The 21,623-nt window shown below is 42.1% G+C and overlaps 1 protein-coding gene across 3 annotated transcripts in view; it reads right to left on the bottom strand.

Moving 5' to 3' along the window:
- Positions 1 to 21,623, bottom strand: part of PALLD (palladin, cytoskeletal associated protein) — a 454,922-nt gene that overhangs the window by 218,240 nt on the left and 215,059 nt on the right. The gene's annotated exons all lie outside the window — the stretch shown is intronic.

The following is a 21,623-nucleotide window of genomic DNA, read 5'->3' as shown; positions in this document are numbered from 1 at the left end:
CAAGATAAAACAGAACTCAAGTGCTTAGCAGATTTCATTTCCAAATGATTTTGAAAATATAAGGCATATAATAAGGAATTTGATGGTTTTTTCTCTTAGCAAGACAAAACAGAACTTCCCACCCAATTGTGTCTCTGCCAGCTCTGCACAAGGCCAGAGCAAACTCCATGCTTCCTGTTTAGAGATATATTCCATTTCTCCTAATGGCTTCCCATGTGTCTCCCTGCCCCTTTCACCATCTAGAATGGATTCCTTTTTAAAGTCTTCTGGTCACTGTTACCAGTGCAAAGAGGCGAGAGTCAGCCTTTGAGGCTGAGTTCACTTTACACTGAAATGCTCAGCTTATGAGACTGTTCAGATTCAGTGCTCAGGGGTTTGGGGAACTTTCTAGTTCTGATTAGGATTGTAATCCTTCGCAAAGTATACCAACAGATCTTTACCCTGAATTTTGGTTCTATTTCATCACTTGGGAGGATAACATCATAAGGCAGATCTACAGACACATAAAATGTTTTCATAGCAGAAAAATTGGTTTCAAACAAGAGGAAAGAGCTCTGAAAAGACAGACTTCATTTTCATGGAAAAACACTTATAGTACTTTGTAGTAGTGGTGACATATGATGTTAGATTAACCTACAAATGTGTTTTTAGGTTTATGGGGACAAAGGATTAGTCAGAGGGAGAGAAAATGTAGTTGTGTGATGGAAGCAGAACTACTAAAAGCAATATTCGCATAAACACAGGTACAGAAGAAATGAAGAGGCATGGAGCTTAAACTGTAGAAACTGATAGACATTGGTAAGAAAGATGAGCTGGTATTTTCAGAGATTCCTGCAAGAAGACCTACCCTAATCCATCTAAGGAGTTGTCAGTAAATTATCATAAGCTAGAATGATTTTTTCTTTGAAAAGCCTATGAGTAGTTTATAGTCAAGGTACCTCAGTGTGAATGTTTGATTTCTGCTCTCTAGCTCTGATGATCTCCTTTGTAAGCTTGCTCAGTTAGTTCCCTCCACTAGAACAGAACAGAGGTGGTTCCCATTTCCAGGGAGAAACCAAAGACTCACATTTCTTCCTTATGGTTAACCTGGGCTTGCAGATGGTCATTGTTTATGCAAAGTAAATATATTTCAACAGCCAGGGGAATTAGAAAGTCATTGTCGTCGGTGAGTAGGTGGATTTCACCACATCATTTTCTAAATTCCTGATTGTGAGTCTGAAAATAAAAAAGGGCCTTTTGAATTAAGCGACTCAGTTGACAAGATAATTAGTACAAGGCTAAGAGGATTTTGGTTTTGGTAACAAAGCTTTTTTTTTAATCATTTAACTGAAAAGTTAAAAAAAATGACTGCTCATCACCATTATTTATTAATTCCTAAAAGGTAATTCTCCATTGGATCATAATTCACCTTACAAAAAAAAACCAAACCTGCATAGAGACCTGGCTTTCTCCATATTTTATAAGCTTGGTCATAAAATATCAGAGAACTGTGGATGAAGAAATGATTCATGGAGCGGGGAGAAAGAACAGTGGCAGTTTGTGCAGATAAAATAATTTTCTTGCAAAGCACACTGTATAGATTGCTTCCCTGGAGACAATTCAAACTCATTTTTATTTCATTTTGCTTAACATTTCTTATTTGCTCTAGTGTACAGTCAACTCCAGTAATATTCTCTTACTCAGATTTCTTAGTCCCTTTAAGGAAGACAGAGCTCAGAAATGTTCAGACTAGAGGAAATGGCTTGGGTGCCTATCCAAAGTGTGGAAGCAGGGCTGTATCACCATCGGCAATTTTTTTTTTCTTCTGGTGTTTGTTAAGCATTTACTATGTACCAGGCACTGTACTAACACTGGGGCAGACGCAAACTAGTCAGATTGGACACACTCCATGTGTCACATGGGGCTCACAGTCATAATAGAGAAGCAGCGTGGCTCAGTGGAAAGAGCCCGGGCTGGGGAATCAGAGGTCATGGGTTCTAATCCTGGCTCCGCCACTTGTCAGCTGTGTGACTTTGGGCAAGTCACTTCACTTCTCTGAGCCTCAGTTCCCTCATCTTTAAAATGGGGATTGACTGTGAGCCCCATGTGGGACAACCTGATCACCTTGTATCCTCCCCAGCGCTTAGAACAGTGCTTTGCACATAGCAAGCGCTTAACAAATGCCATCATTATTATCATTATTATAATCTCCATTTTATAGATGAGGCAACTGAAGCACAGAGAAGTGAAATGACTTGCCCAAGGTCATACAGCAGACAAGTGGTCCTCTGGCTCCCAGACTGATGCAGTAGTTCCTTTCTCTCTCTCTTATCCTTCTCTCTTCCCCCACTGCCCCGACAGCCCAATATCAGAATTTCTGGCTCAGTTCATCATGGGCAGGAAATGTATCTAATAATGTTACGGTGTACTCTCCCAAATGCTTAGTACAGTGCACTGCACACAGTCAGCGCTCAATAAACATGATTGACTGACTGACTTTTTTCATTAAGGCCTAGCGATTTCTACTGTGAAGCTCCAGAAGAACGGTGACTAGGCCTCAGAAAGAAAGGTCAGTACGGCGCAGGTGGGGAGAGGAATGGGGAGAGAAGTCAACCTGATCGCCTTGTAACCTCCCCAACGCTTAGAACAGTGCTTTGCACATAGTAAGCGCTTAATAAATGCCATCATCATCTCACCATGCATCCTGGGTCGAAAGCAACAGCAGCCAAGTATGGCAAAAGCGATAATAATGATTTTGGGATTTGCTAAGCGCTCACTTTATGCCAAGCACTGCATTATATTCTGGGCCAGTACAGAATAATAATCTCAGACACAGTTCCTGTCCTACTCAGGGTTTACAGTCTAAGAAGTAGGGAGAACAGGTGTTTTATCCCCATTTTACAAGTTTCACTGAGAGCACTGAGGCACAGAGAAATTAAGTGGTACTAACAGCAGGGGGGTCACTGGCCCTCCAACTCATGTTCTGATACAGGTTAAAAAACCAGATAACCGATAAAAGGGCATCATGAAACCAGATAACCGATAACAGGGGCATCATGGCCTACTTAAAAGGACAGAGTTGAGGGTCAGGAAACCAAGATTCTAGTTCCTACTCTGCTAGTGGCCCACTGGGAGAACTTGGACAAGTCACTTAATCACTCTGTGCCTTGGTTTTCTCACATTTAAAATGGGGTTAAGGTACCGACTATCCCTCCCCCTCTCAGGATCACACCTGGAGAGTTTCCAGTACTCTACTGGTCTCAGCTACGGGAAGGAAGGCAAGCAGGGACCGTCTCTATATGTTGCCAACTTGTACTTCCCAAGTGCTTAGTACAGTGCTCGGCACACAGTAAGCACTCAATAAATACGATTGAATGAATGAATGAATTCCTAACTCGGGCAGTGACTAGCGAGTGGAAGGCAATCTGCTACAACCAAAACGCACCCGTGCTGGGCAGCAGCGGCATGGGAAACAGTCGAGAGTCGAGGATATTCAAGTTAACTGTGTGGAAGAAGGTGATAGTACACCACTTCTGTATTTTTACTAAGAAAACTCTAGGGATATACTACCAGGGTGATTGCAATTGAGGGTGGGGCGTTCTGGGGGAGATGTGTCCATGGAGTCCACTGTTGGGTAGGGACTGTCTCTATATATTGCCAATTTGTACTTCCCAAGCGCTTAGTACAGTGCTCTGCACACAGTAAGCGCTCAATAAATACGATTGATGATGATGACGATGATGGAGTCACTAGGGTTGGAAATGACTTAACAGCTTAAGACCCACTATCCCGACTTTTTAAATGGGGAGTTCCACGAGGGGCAGAGACTGTGTCTGAACTTATCATCTCCAATCCACCCCAGCACTTAGGACAGAAGCCCTTAATAAACAGCCCTCCCTCACCCCAATGCACACACAAAACCATTCCTGAAAACTTGGAGAAAGCATCTCCTCATTTGCGGGCATTAGGCCTCTCTCAGCTCGAGTAGATGGGCCAATTCCAAATTTTATGCAAAAAGATAGCTCTGCATACAACAAGGGAATAAATCCTATTACCTCAACAGTGATTCCTTTGAAATGATATGGCATTCAGTATCAGAATCATTTGGCAACAATTTTTCAGGCCCATGAGATTTCTGTCTAACCAGCAGGACAGAGATTTCCCAAGCGTCAGAGAGGGAGATGGCTATCCCAGACGCATTTAGTTCTGTCACGAGATGCCGATGTATCCCAACATAGGAGCATTTTACCTGATGACCTTTGAAGTGAAACCCATGATGACACCCTTCACCACAAAGCAGAGAACAAGCAAAATAACTATTAATTTTCAGTGCTTAAAATGCCTGTTACATCATTTCACCAATTACTCTTCCTGTCAGTGATCTGCTAACACAGCTTTTAGCCCTGACCTAATGTCTGACATCACTCAGGAGATCGTCTTATCTATTGTTTCAAGGTAAAGCTGATCTTTGGCACGCCACCAACTGCTCATCAATCTCTAACACTCAGCTCCCCCTAAACCATCATTTCATTTTCAGAAACACTTAAAAGTGACCGGAGAGAACAATACATCTTCTTTGTAACTTCATTGTCAGAATTAGGAAGGTTTTAAATTAAAAAAAAAAATTGTGATGGTGGTGGTGATAGGGGTGTGGGTGATAGGGGGAAGGAGGGGAAAATAGAAGTGACAGAGTTGGAGATCTAAGCCTTTGGTAGCTATAATAATAATAATAATAATGATGGCATTTATTAAGCGCTTACTATGTGCAAAGCACTGTTTTAATCAATCAATCAATCAATCAATCATATTTATTGAGCACTTACTGTGTGCAGAGCACTGTACTAAGCGCTTGGGAAGTACAAGTTGGTAACATATAGAGATAGTCCTTACCCAACAGTGGGCTCACAGTCTAAGCGCTGGGGAGGTTACAAAGTGATCAGGTTGTCCCACATGGGGCTCACAGTCTTCTCCCCATTTTACAGATGAAGGAACTGAGGCACAGAGAAGTTAAGTGACTTGCTCAAAGTCACACAGCTGACAATTGGTGGAACTGGGATTTGAACCCCTGACCTCTGACCCCGGCTCTGGCCTGGGCTCTTTCCACTAAGCCATGCTGCTTCCCTTCTCCACGTGACTGTGAATTAACAATGGTGAAATTAAATCTGCCATGGAGTAAAGTTCTGCAGCACCTTCATGCTCGCCTACATCAGTCAGATATCTGAAATTAATAAGTTGAATTTATTTAAAATTAATTGTGGTGTTTTGCTTGTGCCTTGTAGTGATAATGTTTTCCACGGCCCTAGGTACTTGGTGAGGAAAAGAGAAGGATTGAGGAATCAAAAACCTGGCAAAGTTCTGGAGCTCAGTGCCCATACCGAAAATAGGACTGGGAGTTAGGAGATCTATCTGGGTACTAATCCCAGCTCTGGCACTTGTCCCCTGTGTGGCTTAGTGGAAAGAAGAGCATGGGCTTGGGAATCAGAGGTTCTGGGTTCTAATCCTGCCGCCACTTGTCAGCTGTGTGACTTTGGGCATTTAACTTCTCTGTGCCTCAGTTACCTCATCTGTAAAATGGGGATTCAGACTGAGAGCCCCACGTGGGACAACCTGATTACCTTGTTTCTACCCCAGTGCTTAGAACAATGCTTAGCACATAGTAAGCACTTAAATTCCATAATTGTTATTATTTTTATTATAACTTCTCTGTGCCTCAGAATCTGAATCTAGACTGCAATGTCATTGTGGGCAGGGAACATGTCTAGAATTCTTTTACATTGTACTCAAGTGCTTAGTACAGTGCTTTGCACACAGTAAGAGCTCAATAAATATGACTGACTGAAGTGAGGATTAAATACTTGTTCTCCCTCTTAGACTGTAATTTTCATTTGAAATGGAACTGACTCTCTAACCTCCCATTATTATATTATATAGTATATTATATATTTTATATTATAAAATATCCCCCATTCCCCCCATCCTCCCCTCCTTACCTCCTTCCCCTCCCCACACCACCTGTATATATGTATATATGTTTGTACATATTTATTACTCTATTTATTTTACTTGTACATATTTATTCTATTTATTTTATTTTGTTAATATATTTTGTTTTGTTGTCTGTCTCCCCCTTCTAGACTGTGAGCCCGCTGTTGGGTAGGGACCGCCTCTATATGTTGCCAACTTGTACTTCCCAAGCGTTTAGTACAGTGCTCTGCACACAGTAAGCGCTCAATAAATACGATTGAATGAATGAATGAATGACTCCAAACTGATTATCTTGAGTCCACCCTAGTGCTTAGCACACAGTAGATGCTCATTCATTCAATCATATTTATTGAGTGCTTGCTTTGTGCAGAGCACTGTAGTAAGTGATGCATCCTCCAAGTCATTCATTCAATCGTATTTACTGAGCACTTACTGTGTGCAGAGCACTGTACTAAGCGCTTGTACTAGGTCCCCTCCTCTCTTGAGATATGGATTTCTCTTCAAGGGGGGATGGAAGTAGCACGGGCCTGGGAGTGAGAGGACCTGGTTTCTAATCCCGGCTCCCCCACTTACCTGCTGTGAGATCTTGGGCAAGTCACTTAACTTCTCTGAGCTTCAATTCCCTCATCTGTAAAATGGGGATTCAATATCTGTCCTTCTCCTACTTAGATGGTGTGTCCCACGAGGAATCTGATTACCTAGTACCCCAGTGCTTTGTACAGTGCTTGGCACATAGGGATGAACAAATATTGTTATTATTATTAATAATATTATTAATAATAATGACATTTATTAGGCGCTATGTGCAAAGCACTGTTCTAATAATAATAATAACCACCATAATAATAATATATTATTACATTCCATTATAATACATAATATCATATGATATGGCACAATATAATATAATATAATATAATATAATATAATATAATATAATATAATATAATATAATATAATATATAATATATAATATAATATGATATAATATGATATAACATAATAATAACTATCGGCATTTATTGAGGTTTACTGTATACATAGCACTGTACTGCAGAGATCTTAGAGAAGCAGCGTGGCTCAGTGGAAAAAGCCCGGGCTTGGGAGTCAGAGGTCATAGGTTTGAATCCCGGCTCCACCACTTGTCAGCTGTGTGACCTTGGGCAAGCCACTTAACTTCTCTGGGCCTCAGTTCCCTCATCTGTAAAATGGGGATGAAGACTGTGAGCCCCCCGTGGGACAACCTGATCACCTTGTAACCTCCCCAGTGCTTAGAACAGTGCTTTGCACATAGTAAGCACTTAGCACAGAGTAAGTGCTTAACAAATACCATCATTATTTTGGAGTTAGTATTTAGTGGGATTAGCATAGTGGGATTGGCTTAGTGTATTCTAGTCTGCAAAATGCCGATTCTCCTTCATCTTTGGTACAAAATTAAGGGCAAACAGATGAATATTAGAGTCAAAGATTCCAGCTGGGAGAAAATGGCCTAAGTCCCTCTTTCTGGTGGTCCAGGCCTGGCATCCTCTTTGAGCCACAGGCCGGTTACAGCTGCTGCAGTAGCCACAACCTTGTTAATGCTGAAATCGCAGCTTTCTTTTCCTTTATCCTCCCACTCTTTATGAATAAATGGGATCCCCACCCAAACGATATTTTTGTTCAAGATCAAAGAACAGTCACACATCTATTTTTCAAGGAGGTCAGCAGAAAAAGCAAAATGGATGGATTTTTTTGGTCACGATGATCAGGTCTAGTGGAGTTCTCGTGCCCCAAAAGCTGTTTAATCCAAACAAGTATTTTATGAAAATAATTCACACTAGCAAAGTGTTTGGGTTGTGAGGGGAAAAGGGGAGGGTGGGGTCCATGGCTAATGAAGAAGTTTACTCTGAAGGGAGATTTACGAGAGTTTAGTTTGATCCTCTTTTTAATTTTTCTCATACCTTTATCCTGTCCAATAACTCCTGAAAGTATTGGATTTTCTTTCCTTTACCTAAACAGGTGTTCGATTTGCATCCAACTTGTACTTCCCAAGCGCTTAGTACAGTGCTCTGCACACAGTAAGCGCTCAATAAATATGATTGATTGATTGATTGAGTGGGCCTGTTTTGTTTTGTTTTAACTAAGGAGGGTGAAATTTTGGATTTGAATAAATTGGCCTAACAGCTATTCTGGGGGATTTGAATGTACTCTCCCAAGCACTTAGTACAGTGCTTTGCACAGAGTAAGCGCTGAATGAATCCAATTGAATGAAGTCTCCCTTCAGGAATGACAGATGAACTTCGGGCCTGAGACGTCAGGATTGAGACCCCGGGTGAAGGAACTGATTTGAGGCCTAGTTGCTGGCACAGTGCCACTCACACACACTCTCATCCCTCCCAGTCGTGTTCCCGAGCAAGGACATGGGCAGGGACGCAAAGCATCATGAAATGCCACAAGGCTGCAGGACCCAGGAGAAGCAGTGTGGCTTAACTTAAAGAGCATGGGACTGGGAGCTCAGAGGACCTGGGTTGTAATCCCAGTTCTGCCAATTAATAATAATAATAATAATAATAATGATGGCATTTGTTAAGCGCTTACTAAGTGCAAAGCACTATTCTAAGTGCTGGGGGGGGATACAAGGTAATCAGTTTGTCCCACGTGGGGCTTCCAGTCTTCATCCCCAATTTACAGATGAGGTAACTGAGGCTCAGAGAAGTTAAGTGACTTGCCCAAGGTCACACAGCAGACATTGCTCGCTGTGTGACCTCGGGCAAGTCACTTAAATTCTCTGTGCCTCAGTTTCCTCAACTGTAAAATGGGGATCTAATATCTGTTCTCCCTCCTACTTCAGACTATGAGGACCTTGCAAGACAGGGACTATGTCTGACCTAACTGGCTTGTACCTACCCCAACACTTAAAAGAGAGTTTGACCCATAGTAAGCGCTTAACAAATGCCATAAAGCAAACAAACAAGCAATTGCAGCTAAAGTGACCTCAGCAGAGTGCCAGTGCGGTGTCGGTAGCATCTTGGACAAACAGAGAGTTGCCTCTGCAGGGCTGCAATCTTTGCCACCTTGATAGCCAGTCATCAGTCAGGAGTCCTACTGGTTCTGTCCATGAGAAAGAGCACGGGCTTGGGAGTCAGAGGTCATGAGTTCAAATCCCAGCTCCACCAATTGACAGCTGTGTGACTGAGCAAATCACTTAACTTCTCTGTGCCTCACCTCATTTGTAAAATGGGGATTAAGACTGTGAGCCCCCCGTGGGACAACCTGATCACCTTGCATCCTCCCCAGTGCTTAGAACAGTGCTTTGCACATAGTAAGTGCTTAACAAATGCCATTATTATTATCTTCTAGACTGTGAGCCCGCTATTGGGTAGGGACCGTCTCTATATGTTGCCAACTTGTACTTGCCAAGCTCTTAGTACAGTGCTCTGCACACAGCAAGCGCTCAATAAATACGATTGAATGAATGAATCTCCCAGCATGCCCTGGGAGGCTCTATCATCATCATCATCATCATCATCAATCGTATTTATTGAGCACTTACTATGTACAGAGAACTGTACTAAGCGCTTGGGAAGTACAAATTGGCAACATATAGAGACAGTCCCTACCCAACAGTGGGCTCACAGTCTAAAAGGGGGAGACAGAGACCAAACATACTAACAAAATAAAATAAATAGAATAGATATGTACAAATAAATTAAATAAATAAATAAATAGAGTAAAAAAAAAAAATGAATAGCAACCTTCACTACTGATGGGCTAGCCCTTTGCAGGCCTTCCCCTATTGCCAAGTTAGGATTAGAATCCAGTTATCCTGATTCCCAGAACCACACTCTTTCCACGGAACCAACAAGAGAGTTAGCGAAATATCCAATGATTGTTCTCAAGGTGCCACCTGCCATGTACATCCCAAGCGCTTAGTACAGTGCTCTGCACACAGCAAGTGCTCAATAAATACGATTGAATGAATGGATGAATGGAGCTCCCAATCTGTGTGGAGAAGTCAAGAGGCAATAAGATGGCAGCTGCCAAATGTTCTTGTACTGAAAGGCCTTGCACTTTATTCTTTGGTGCCAACTCCTGATCCTGTTACCAAGGGAGACCCTGTAAGTGCCGAAAACTCTGGAGGCCAATGCAATATCGCTTCGGTGCCCTTTTGTGTCGTGAACAATTTCTCAATAGCAAATGCATCTGGGCTGTTTAGAAGACGGTAATTGTGGCCTCTGGAAAAAGTGTGGCATTATTATTACTCCTCTCCTCCTAGTCTATACACTAATAGACTTCCTTCCTCTCCCCCTCGCCCCCCTTTCCATCCCCCCATCTTACCTCCTTCCCTTCCCCACAGCACCTGTATATATGTATGTATGTTTGTACACATTTATTACTCTATTTATTTATTTACCTTACTTGTACATATCTATTCTATTTATTTTATTTTGTTAGTATGTTTGGTTTTGTTCTCTGTCTCCCCCTTCTAGACTGTGAGCCCGCTGTTGGGTAGGGACTGTCTCTATATGTTGCCGACTTGTACTTCCCAAGCGCTTAGTACAGTAGTCTGCACACAGTAAGTGCTCAATAAATACGATTGATTGATTGATTGATTGAATAGGGTAGTAAAAATGTAGAAATGCGTGGTGGGATCTAGTGGAAGATGCGGCCTAGTGGAAAGAGCATGCGGCGTGGCTCAGTGGAAAGAGCAGGGGCTTTGGAGTCAGTGGTCATGGGTTCAAATCCCAACTCTGCCAACTGTCAGCTGTGTGACTTTGGGCAAGTCACTTCACTTTTCTGTGCCTCAGTTACCTCTTCTGTAAAATGGGGATTAAGACTGTGAGCCCCCTGTGGGACAACCTGATTGCCTTGTAACCTCCCCAGCGCTTAGAACAGTGCTCTGCACACAGTAAGTGCTTAATAAATGTCATTATTATTATTATTATTAGGAGGGGAGATTTCAAGTCTCAGCTCTGCAACTGGCCTGTTGTCTGACTTTGAGCAAATCATTTCATTTGTTCATTCAATCATATTTATTGAGCACTTACTTTGTGCAGAGCACTGTACTAAGTGCTTGGATGGTACAATTCAGCAACAAATAAAGACAATCCCTGCCCATACCAGGCTTACAGTCTAGAAGACCAACTGGGTTGGGGGCTACCATTTACCAGACTGGGGGTAGGGAAAAAAAAGATGAAAACCCAGGGTCCCCTACATCCCCACCGAGTTGCCTTCTGATAGGGAGGCAGTACTCTGATTGCTGCTTCCTTTTGCAGGAAACTAATTAAATACTGGTATGGGATTACCTTTTTTGGGGGAGTAATTTATACTTCATGAAGATTTCTGAAATTTAATACTGCAATACATTATGCTTAAACTTAGCAAAAAGATGCCTAATTGCATTCCCCATGTAGAATAAGTTCCTAAAGGCTGTTTTGATGTCAATATTGTCTTAAAATTTGTGTATCACCCTTTCACCCTGGTAAGACTATATTAATTCTCAGATTTCTTTGAGGATTTGAACAATCTGCTTTCACATATGTAACAGAAACCAACTCAAATAAGCCTTCCTATTATTAATGTTTTCACCATCAGGTGATATATAACATCAAAAAAATTACATACAGGAAAGAAAAACAAATCAATGTTAAAAAAAAGTTGGTAATTTAATGTGTCTTAGCCTGTCCTAGGCAGAAATATATGTTCTGGTAGTAAAAATAGTAGACCCCAAGGGATGGTCAACAAAAGGAAATTAAGGCCTCACTGGATGAGAACAATAGCACGTGTTCAATAAACTCACACTTGGACTGTCTCTTGGATACCAAAAGGTTAGTGTCCCCCAGATAGGGCAGTGGGTCTGAAATGTAATTGAACTAGTGGATTCCCTCCTATTCAAAAGAAATGGGGACTTCCCAGAAAGAGATCTATCAGTAATGTAGTGGAATAATAAAACATACCAAGCAATCACCAAAGACAAAGGAGAGGGATATAAAAGAAGAGATAAGAAGGCCATAAGAAAGCTCTGCATTTGTCAAGTTGAGCTATTCAGTTCAGGATCCAGAGGGACCTCCAGGAGTAGTTTGACTTTGTCAAGAAAGAAATTCCAATCAATAGAGAAACTGGAAGACCACAATCAAAGCATTTCTTAAATCCCAACTCCTCCAACAAGTCTTCCTCAACTAATAATAATAATGAGACGGTATTTGTTAAGCGCATACTATGTGCCAAACACTACTCTAAGCGCTGGGGTAGATATAAGGCTCACAAGACAATCCCCATTTTACAGATGAGTGAGCCGAGGCACAGAAAAGTGAAGTGACTTGCTCAAAGTCACACAGCTGTTAAGTTGTGGAACTGGAATTAGAACCCACAACCTCTGACTCCCAAGACTGGGCTCTTTCCACTAAGTCATGCTGCTTCTCTACCAGTTCTCAGCACTCAAAGTCATCTAAGCCCATCAACCATCTTTAGGACTTAGGAACTTATTTATATGTATCTCCAGCACATTTATACATGGCAAATGCTTAATCAAGCATGCATTCAACTATTTAAATGACTCTATTTGTAAAGATTTTTAAGTCTCTCAACTCCATTAGACTGCAAGCTCTTTATGGGAAGAGTCTTCATTTTAGACTCTCCAAGTACTTAGTGCAGGGCTTTGGGAAACAGGATGGCCTAGGGAAAAGAGCCTGGGCCTGGGAATCAGATGACCTGGGTTCTAATCCAGGCTCCACCACGTACCTGCTTTGTGACCGTGGGCAAGTCACTTAACTTCTCTGTGTCTTAGTTTCCTCATCTACAAAATGGGGATTTACATGCAAAAAAAAGAGACTCTCAGAGAACATCATGGATACAGTTTCACTGTCAGCAGCCTGGTCTTTAAACCAAAGGGAAGTTCAACTATTACTCCCGTGTACAAAAAATGTCAGTCTGGCAAATTACCTTTCTGGTGTGTCAAAATACCTGCCAAAATAGAGACGGACCAATCTTATAGATAAGGATTCCACGTGACTCTGGACCCATCACAAAACTAACAAAGCACTATTCGCTTAATGCCCCAGAATGACACTGTGCACGAGTCAGTATTCACGCAAAAAAGTCATAAAGCGAGGACTCATCAGAGTGTTATTCCTCATGTCAAAAGCCTCATACTTCAGGAAGTTCTTTGATTGGACCTCCCATTTCAGGGCAGAGTTGTTCTCTTTGTGATCCAACATCAACATCCTCAATGCAAAACTTAGATTTCATGATGAACCCAAAGCAGTATGCTCAAATCCTCCTTCTCTATGGAATGGAGGAAACTCTTTTCATTTATAATCATCCCCTACTCCGAATTTTAAAAAGGACAGTGTACATTGGTTTTGCCAAATCACCATTAAGTCTAATTTCTAGGCAAGGCTTTGATTTCTCATCAGGGTCCCTTATCACTTAGTGTGCTCTGCACTTCACCCCTGTTGTTGCTACAGTGATTTCAACCAATTCTGTCTCACATGAAGTCCATTTTCATATGACAAAAGGACAATCATCTAAAACAGAAGAGTATGCCCGATAATGATGTGGAGCCAAAAACAGCATCTCTTAGATGCATAATAATGTTGGTATTTGTTAAGCGCTTACTCTGTGCGAAGCACTGTTCTAAGTGCTGGGGGGAATACGAGGTGATCAGGTTGTCCCACGAGGGGCTCACAGTCTTAATCCCCATTTTACAGATGAGGTAACTGAGGTACAGAGAAGTTAAGTGACTTGCCCAAGGTCACACAGCTGACAAGTGGCTGAGCCGGGATTCGAACCCATGACCGCTGACTCCCAAGCCCATGCTCTTTACACTGAGCCACGCTGCTTCTCTATGTTGTGCTTCTAAGAATATTTGCTATTTGAGTTGGGGTATTGAATTTCGCCAGACCATTTAAAAAATTTAAAAAAGGAAGAAGTTCTACTTATTTGTCTCACCAGGTGCAGACCTAAAGACTAAACTGATGGAGAAGTTTCCAATTTAATGTTTGGTCTATCACAAGATTTCCTTAAATTAACCATAATGGATATTACGCTGCCTGAAACTTGTAATCTTTCCTCATCTATCTATCCCCAAACTGTGTTTCCTGTCCTTTCCAAGCTCATCTTTCTAATTTACATCAGGTTTTACAGTTAAGGATTATGGCCACAGCAGAATTTAGTGGCCTACTAATGCTCCGAGCTTAAATACTGTACTCTTCCAAGCACTAATTCAGTGCTTTCCACATTTTGCGCTCAACACGATTGAATGAATGAATGAATAAATGTAGATTTGAGAAACAAATTTTAAATGAAGCTCAACAACTATGGCTATGACAAGATCGATAGCCCTGAACATGGGGAGCGGGGTCAGAGATAAGGAAAAAATGCAATTTCTACCAAGGGCCTTCATTAAGTTAGACTCACCCTAGATACTTGATCAAGACATGCATCAGGGTCTAGAGTACTTGTCCAACATAAACAGGATGGGAAGGGAGGATGCAGAAGCTCCAAAAGCTCTCAGCCCTTCATTAGGAAGTTTGGCAGGGCCAGGGGGTATTAACATGTCAAGTATTTACACCCTTGATTATACAGGAGCCAACAAGTATATGTTGGAAAGTGATAGTGGTCAAGGAAAATGCCTCATTTTAAAAATCAAAATATTGATAAAATAGAAATAGAGGGGAAATGAGGAAGGGATTTGAACTAATCCAAGAATTCTGAGCATCCCAAAAATCCAGTTCAGCTTCATGCCAGGGAGGATACAATAGATCATAGACAGCTGGGTATTTATTAATTTTTTTATGGTACTTGTTAAGCACTTGCTGTGCCAAGAACTGTGTTAAGCACTGAGGTAGATACACAATAATCAGATGGGACATAGTCACCGTCCCACATGGGACTCCAGTCTAAATCTGAGGGAGGAGGATTTAATCCCCATTTTAGAGGTGATGTAATTGAGGCACAGAGAAATTAAGTGATTTGCCCAAGGTCGCACAGGAAGCCAGGTGGGGAGCCAGGATTAGAATCCAGGTCCTCTGATTCTCATGCCCAGGATATTTCCACCAGACCACCTTTCTTCAATTTCTGGTAATTTGACATTTCAGAGATGTCATTTTTCTCTGTGTCCTGACGGCCCTTTTGCTCTGCTTGGTTGGTTCCATTAACACTATGCCTCTGAGGCAGAGTAGAGGGAAGGAGTCCAGAACAGCGATGCTGCAAACCCTGGGGTCTAGATTAGTCTAGTCCTCTAGACTATAAATTCTTCCTCTAGACTGTAAATTAATCCTCTAGATTGTAAGCTCATTATAGGCAGAGAACTTGTCTAACAACCCTGTTATATTGTATTCTCCCAAGTGCTTAGTTCAGTGTTCAGCACACAGTAAGTGCTCAATAAATAAGATTGATTAATTGATTGGGGTCTCGTCAGAAGGGAGGAGAGGACTCTCTTTTTATTTGATTTCCCTCTGATCTGAGTCCACCAGTTGAGGTAGGTGGGCCCGTTCATTCATTCCATTTACTGAGCACTTACTGTGTGCAAAGCACTGTATTAAACCCTTGGGAGAGTACAATATAATAAGAAACAGATAGAGAATAGAGAAGCAGCATGGCTTAGCGGCAAGAGCCCAGGCTTGGGAGTCAGGGGTCGTGGGTTCGAATCCCAGCTCCACCACTTGTCTGCTGTGTGACCTTGGGCAAGCCACTTCACTTTTCTGCGCCGCAGTTCCCTCATCAGTAAAATGAGGATTAAGTTTGTGAGCTCCACGTGGGACAATCTGATTACCTTGTATCTACCCCAGCACTCAGTACAGTGCTTGGCACATAGTAAGCGCTTAACAAATATCATCATTATTAAACAGATACATTCCCTGCCCACAGCGACCTGACAGTCTAGAGGGGGACACGGACATTTATATAAATAAATAAATTACACGAGGAAGGTTGGTCACGGTTCGGCCACTAATGAGTAGTCATATTTATACGATTGAATGAACATTACTCTCCCCTCGGCCCCTCTTTAAGCATTAGACTTCAATAGGGAGAGTGAAGAGATCCAGCCGGGAGAGTGCATATCAACACTTCCAAGTCTCCCCATGAAGTTGCTTCCAGTACACTAAGCTTAACTCCAAGAGTGAAGATAAGTAGGCAGAGTGGCCTATTCATTTTGGACATCCTGGGCTAGCTATCACATTCTGCTCCCCTTATTGCAGATTCCTGCTCATCTGCAACAATAACTCCCACCACCACTCATTCGGGATGCGGGATGGTAATCTCTATGTCCTGGAGGAATCCGCTCTATAAAACTGTTTGACATGTTTCCATAACAGGATTAAGTAGAACTAATCTAACCAGGGTGTGCCGATTCTTACTTTGAACTTCATACAGATAAAAATGGACATGCTTTTTTAAGGAAGGGAGTACTGTTTAAAGCCAAAAATTGGGTAAGGAAAGATGAAGACAAAGAAGTAAAAATAACAATTTCCTGTAAAGACTTTAAGGGCTGCTTTAGGATTTTTTTTTTTTTAAATGGTATTTGTTAAGCACTTACTGTATACCAGCTACTGGACTAAGCACTGGGGTAGATACAAGCTAATCCAGTTGATCACAATTCATGTCCTACATGGAGCTCATAGTCTTAACCCCCATTTTAAAGATTGAGTAACTGAGGCAAAGAGAAGTTAAGTGACTTGACTAAGGTCACAGCAGGCAAGGATTAGAACCCAGGTCCTTCTGACTCAATCAGTCAATCAATCAATCGTATTTATTGAGCGATTACTGTGTGCAGAGCACTGTACTAAGCGCTCGACTCCCAGGCTGTCCTACCCACTAGGCCATGCTGCTTCTAGAATGTACATAGTTTTACATTTCCCTCTGGGCCCTTAAAGCATGAGCGTGTCTGATGTTTTTTCTCCATCTTTTATGGGATTACATCCAACACTGTCATTTCTTGAAGGGTAACCTTCCTCCTCCATCAATTCTAGTCATAGGAAGAACATTTTTTTTCATGTCTGTCACTGCTCCTTTCTTTCTTCCATCTCTTCTCTCTCACATGGCTGTCATCTTCTCATCAAGAGAAGCAAGAGTATTTACTGAGTGCCTACGGTAGTAATAGTGATAGTATTTGAGTGGTAACTGTGTGCAGTGTGTTAAGTACTGGGAGAGAACACACAGGTGGGGGCTCAGGGGCTCACCATCTAAAAACAGGCACTGTACAGTGCTAGCCCAGCATTATTCTAGGTGTTGTAGCTCACACCCCGATTCTAAAAAGAGATGAGTAACAGAAAAAAATAAGCATCCTATTCTTTTAACATTTTCTCTTAAAAATGAGCATAACAAAAAGTGAGTTCCTTTGGAAACTGAACCCTAATTCACTGTTGATGATTAACCACAAGTTTCCCTCCAGGGCCTGACTCTAGCCTGTTCTAGTAGAAAGAGCTAGAATTGGAACTCGGAAGATCTGGGTTCTGATGCCACTTGCCTGCTGTGTGATAGCCTGGGCAAGTAACTTCACTGTGCTTCAGATTCCTCATCTGTAAAATGTGGATTAAATGCCTGTTTTCCCTCCCCATTTGGCTGGAAGTCCCACATCCAACAGGGACTGTGTCCGATCTGACTGCACTGCCTTTAACTCTCAGTGCTTAACAGTGCTTGGCGCATACTAAGAACACCACAGATGCCACAATTATTGGTATTGTTGTTGTTATGCTCAATGTTTGTGAGAACAGGACAATAGTGGGGTTTTTTTATGGCTTTTATTGAGCACTTACTATGTGCCAGGCAGTGCTGTAGTAGATATAAGCAAATCAGGTTGGATGCAGCCCATGTCCCAAGTAGGGCTCACAGTCTTAATCCCCATTTTATGGATGAGGGAACTGAGGCACAGAGAAGTTAAGTGACTTTTCCAAGGTTACACAGCAAGGTGGCAGAGTGGGATTCGAACCCATCTCCTTCTGATAACAAGGCCTGTGCTCTCTCCACCAAGTCACACTGGTTCACTAGAACTCATCCTGCAAAGCCCTACATTTCCTGGCTATAGCAGACACTTTTGTGTGCCAGGAGCAGTAGCCTAATTAGCCTGCATATCATTCACACCCCTGGGAGAGAAAGCTCATGCCACAGGGAGTTTACAACTTGGGTTTATGACTAAAAAATTCCACTTGGGCAAACTTTTCCTAACCCTGTAAAGGAATGTCCCTGTGAGCCACGCTTTGTCTCTGACTAGAGTTAACCTTAAAATGCTGCTCCACATCTATGCGTTTCCTCTGGAGCAATGTCTACCCACTTCCCAGCAGCAGTGCCAACTTTTCATTTTGAGGGGGGGAAGGGGACAGGGATTTTACTGGGAGACTGAAGATTGGGAGAGGGCAGATTTCAGAGAGCGAGGAGATAGCACGGCCTATGGCCTTGGGAAATCAGATGACTTGGGTTCTAATCTTGACCCTGCAGGTGACCCTGGACAAGATGATTAACTTCCCTGTGCCTCAGTTTCCTCATCTGCAAAATGGGGGTTAAATATTTGTTATCCCTCCCCCTTAAACTGTGAACCCCAAGTGGGACAAGGACTGTGGCAGATCTGATTATCTTGTACCTCCTCTAGCACATTCCCAATTCTCAGGACAGATATCATTATTAATAATGGACTTTAAAACACCATTCTGGCTCTTTTCTGGCTCTTTTCTGCCTTGATGGGATATCAGGCCTCGTCAGAGACTTGGGATGAGCAAATGTGGAAGTCCAGGTCCGTAAACTGTCAGGGGCAAACTGCTCTCCCCCACCCCCTCACCCCCAAGGACCCCTCAGCAGAATCCAGCCACCTGGCAGCAGACCAGGCTAAAAATCCCAGCTGAGGACAACTAGCCTCTCTATCAAAGCCAGCATATCTGAGTGCTGTGCTGACACCTCAGGGGATCAGGCCAAATAGATGCTAAGTGATTAAATAACTGAAGCTGATTCAATCCCAGCAGTAGGCCGATAGCTCGGCCAGGAAACAAAATCTCATAGTCTCGTTCCCAGTCCTTTTTGCCTAGCTGCACGCATGCAACTGTTGCTAATCCATTTGCTCCGTAAGTCAGCGATTTCTAGTGGAATGAGGAAAAAGTTCTCTTCGAGAAAACAATACAAAATTCTTCCTCCTTTAGCCTCTCCTCTTTCTTGTTTTCTAATACTGAGAGCAAAATGAGATGGAAAAAAATCATGAGAGCCCCTAATGGATGGCTTTTTTGAAGATAACTATTTTTCAGGAAGATAATATGTTTCATGATCACGTTATCCAATCTTTGGTTGGCTTTTCTTAGTTGGCTTTAGTGGAATGGACAATGTCGTTCTTAGTCACCTCTCCTCTAAAGATACTAGTTTGATAACCGGAAGCAGAGAGGTGTATAATACTGAAACCCTACAAATGCACTTTTCCAAACTAGAGAGAAAGCAATTGACAGAGAAATAAGGTTAGATCAAGAAACAAGAGGATGCCCCTTCTCCCAAAAGAGATTCAGTTACAGTACTTGTCCAAGCCCTTGTGAGGATATCCTTTTATTTCAATAGAATCTGTCCTTCAAATTCACAAACAGAACTTAAAACCAGCTAGTAGAGAGGAAGCAGAATGGGAAGAGTAAGAGTCTGGGAGTAAGGAGACCCAGATCTTAGTCCTACTTTGGCCACTAGCACTGGCCTGCTGAGTGACCTTTGGCAAATCATTTAACCTTTGAGCCCATACTGCATCCCAGCTGAAAACTGGGAGTCAATTGCTGGAGAGACCTTCATGATGTACTTCCATCAAGAAAAGACTCGCTCTCTTTGAGTAAAAACTTCAAACGATGAGAGAAACAAGAAGGCAAAAGACAAAACAGCACCGGATGCTACAAATATAAACACCATAACAAGGGACAACCTGAATTTCACCATCAGTGATGTCTTCTTTAAATATGAAGGACAACTATATATTAACCTTTTGGGGCCTCAGTTCCCTCATCTGTAAAGTGGGATTGATAGCTGAAGTAACAACCTCTTAGACTGTGAGCCCTTAAGGGAAAGGGACTGTGTTCATTCTACCTTGTATCCACTCAGTGCATAGCACATTTAGCAAATGATTAAAACATGCCATTATTATTATTATTACATTTATTCAGGAAATGTTGCCTAGCTGTAGGGATCATGTGTGTTGTACTCTTCCACGCACTTAGCACAGTGTTCTGCACAGAGTAATACTATTGGTGGTTTGAAGCAATAAAACATTTTAAAAATCCTGAATTGTCAGCAGTATTTTTTCTAATATTGCAGCATCTCTAAATATTCACCAAAATATGACAGTCTAAAGGTTGATGCCAACAATACACTTCCACAACTTTAGTGATTTTCCTCAGGCTAAATGTTTAGGGATTTTGTCTTTGATTAAAGCAAATGTGGTTTCTAGGTTTCCTAGTTATTTTCAAAATTCATCATCATCGTCATCATCATCATCATAAAGACTTAATGATTGCCTAATTTGTACCCAGCCCTGCTCAGGCTTTTGGAAACATTCAGAAGTAGTAAGACATATTTGCCCTCAAGGAGCTTACACCCAGTTCAATTACTGCAAGTGAAACTTACTTTTCTTTGAATTTCTGTACGAGGGGAGAAAGTTTAATATGGATATTTCTGAAAACTGTACCTGAACAGCATACTAACTCTGACTCATGAAGGATAATGATGTCATTCTAGAAACTTGTGCTTAAACTACTCATTCTTCTCTGGATAACCACAAAACTGTTTTGTCTGCTTTTCGTAGACATATAGAGGAAAAAAAATCACACACACCAACATTACTGGGACTCCAAGTACAAATCCTTGGAACTTTTGAACTTCAAAGATAAGGTCTGTTAGTGCCTTTTAACAATGTCTAAAACTTGAGATTCTGTGTTTTATATTCAAACTTAACATGGAGCAAGAGTCATAATGGCACATCTCTGCCAGTCAGGACCACGGGCTAGGTTCACACCTTAGATGTAATCCTTACCCAACCAATTCTTACCGAGATTTATGAGCAATTGTCATTTAATCAACCCACAACGAGTCTGACCCATGCCTGGAAAACTGCGAACGGACATGGCAACAATCTGCAGTCCATCTTCTCTTGGGGGTGAACGTGGCTGGAATGCACTACACATTTTCCTGTGGCTGTTCTCCAAACTTCTCAGGGATGTTTCCCCAGGAAACATCACCCGTGGGAAGAAGTCCGGGAAGAAACTGGCCAGCTCAAAGGCAACGGAATACATTTTCCTCACCCATCTGTTGCAGTGCATTTCCCCTGCCACATGTGAGTACAACCCAAGTCTCTCACTAGCTTTTATCAAGCAAAGACCAAACCTTTGAGCTTTATCTTACCTCTTCAACACTGGAATGTATTATCAGGAGTCCAAATATCCATCCACCAGTACCACATTCTCTAAAGACCACAACTCACTGGTAAACCTAGGGAATCCTTGCCTCCTGGAGTCAGAGCTGGGCACCGAAGAGAAGATTGAGGGTTTTCTTTGCTTAGGAACCTGTTTTTCTCTGAGGTTGCCATAATGGTTTTCAAACGAATAAACTCCCTTTCAGGCAATATGGGTTTCTTAGTTGTCCCGCTCCGTTGTTTAAACAGATCTTCTACCGCGCACTGGTGACCGAGGTTAAACCAGGGTTCTGAGAAGAGGAGAGATGCCAATCTAGGA

This window comes from Tachyglossus aculeatus, chromosome 12 (genome assembly GCF_015852505.1).
Source record: "Tachyglossus aculeatus isolate mTacAcu1 chromosome 12, mTacAcu1.pri, whole genome shotgun sequence".
In the NCBI taxonomy this organism is placed as follows: Eukaryota; Metazoa; Chordata; class Mammalia; order Monotremata; family Tachyglossidae; genus Tachyglossus; species Tachyglossus aculeatus.
This window is presented reverse-complemented; position numbering and strand designations above follow the sequence as displayed.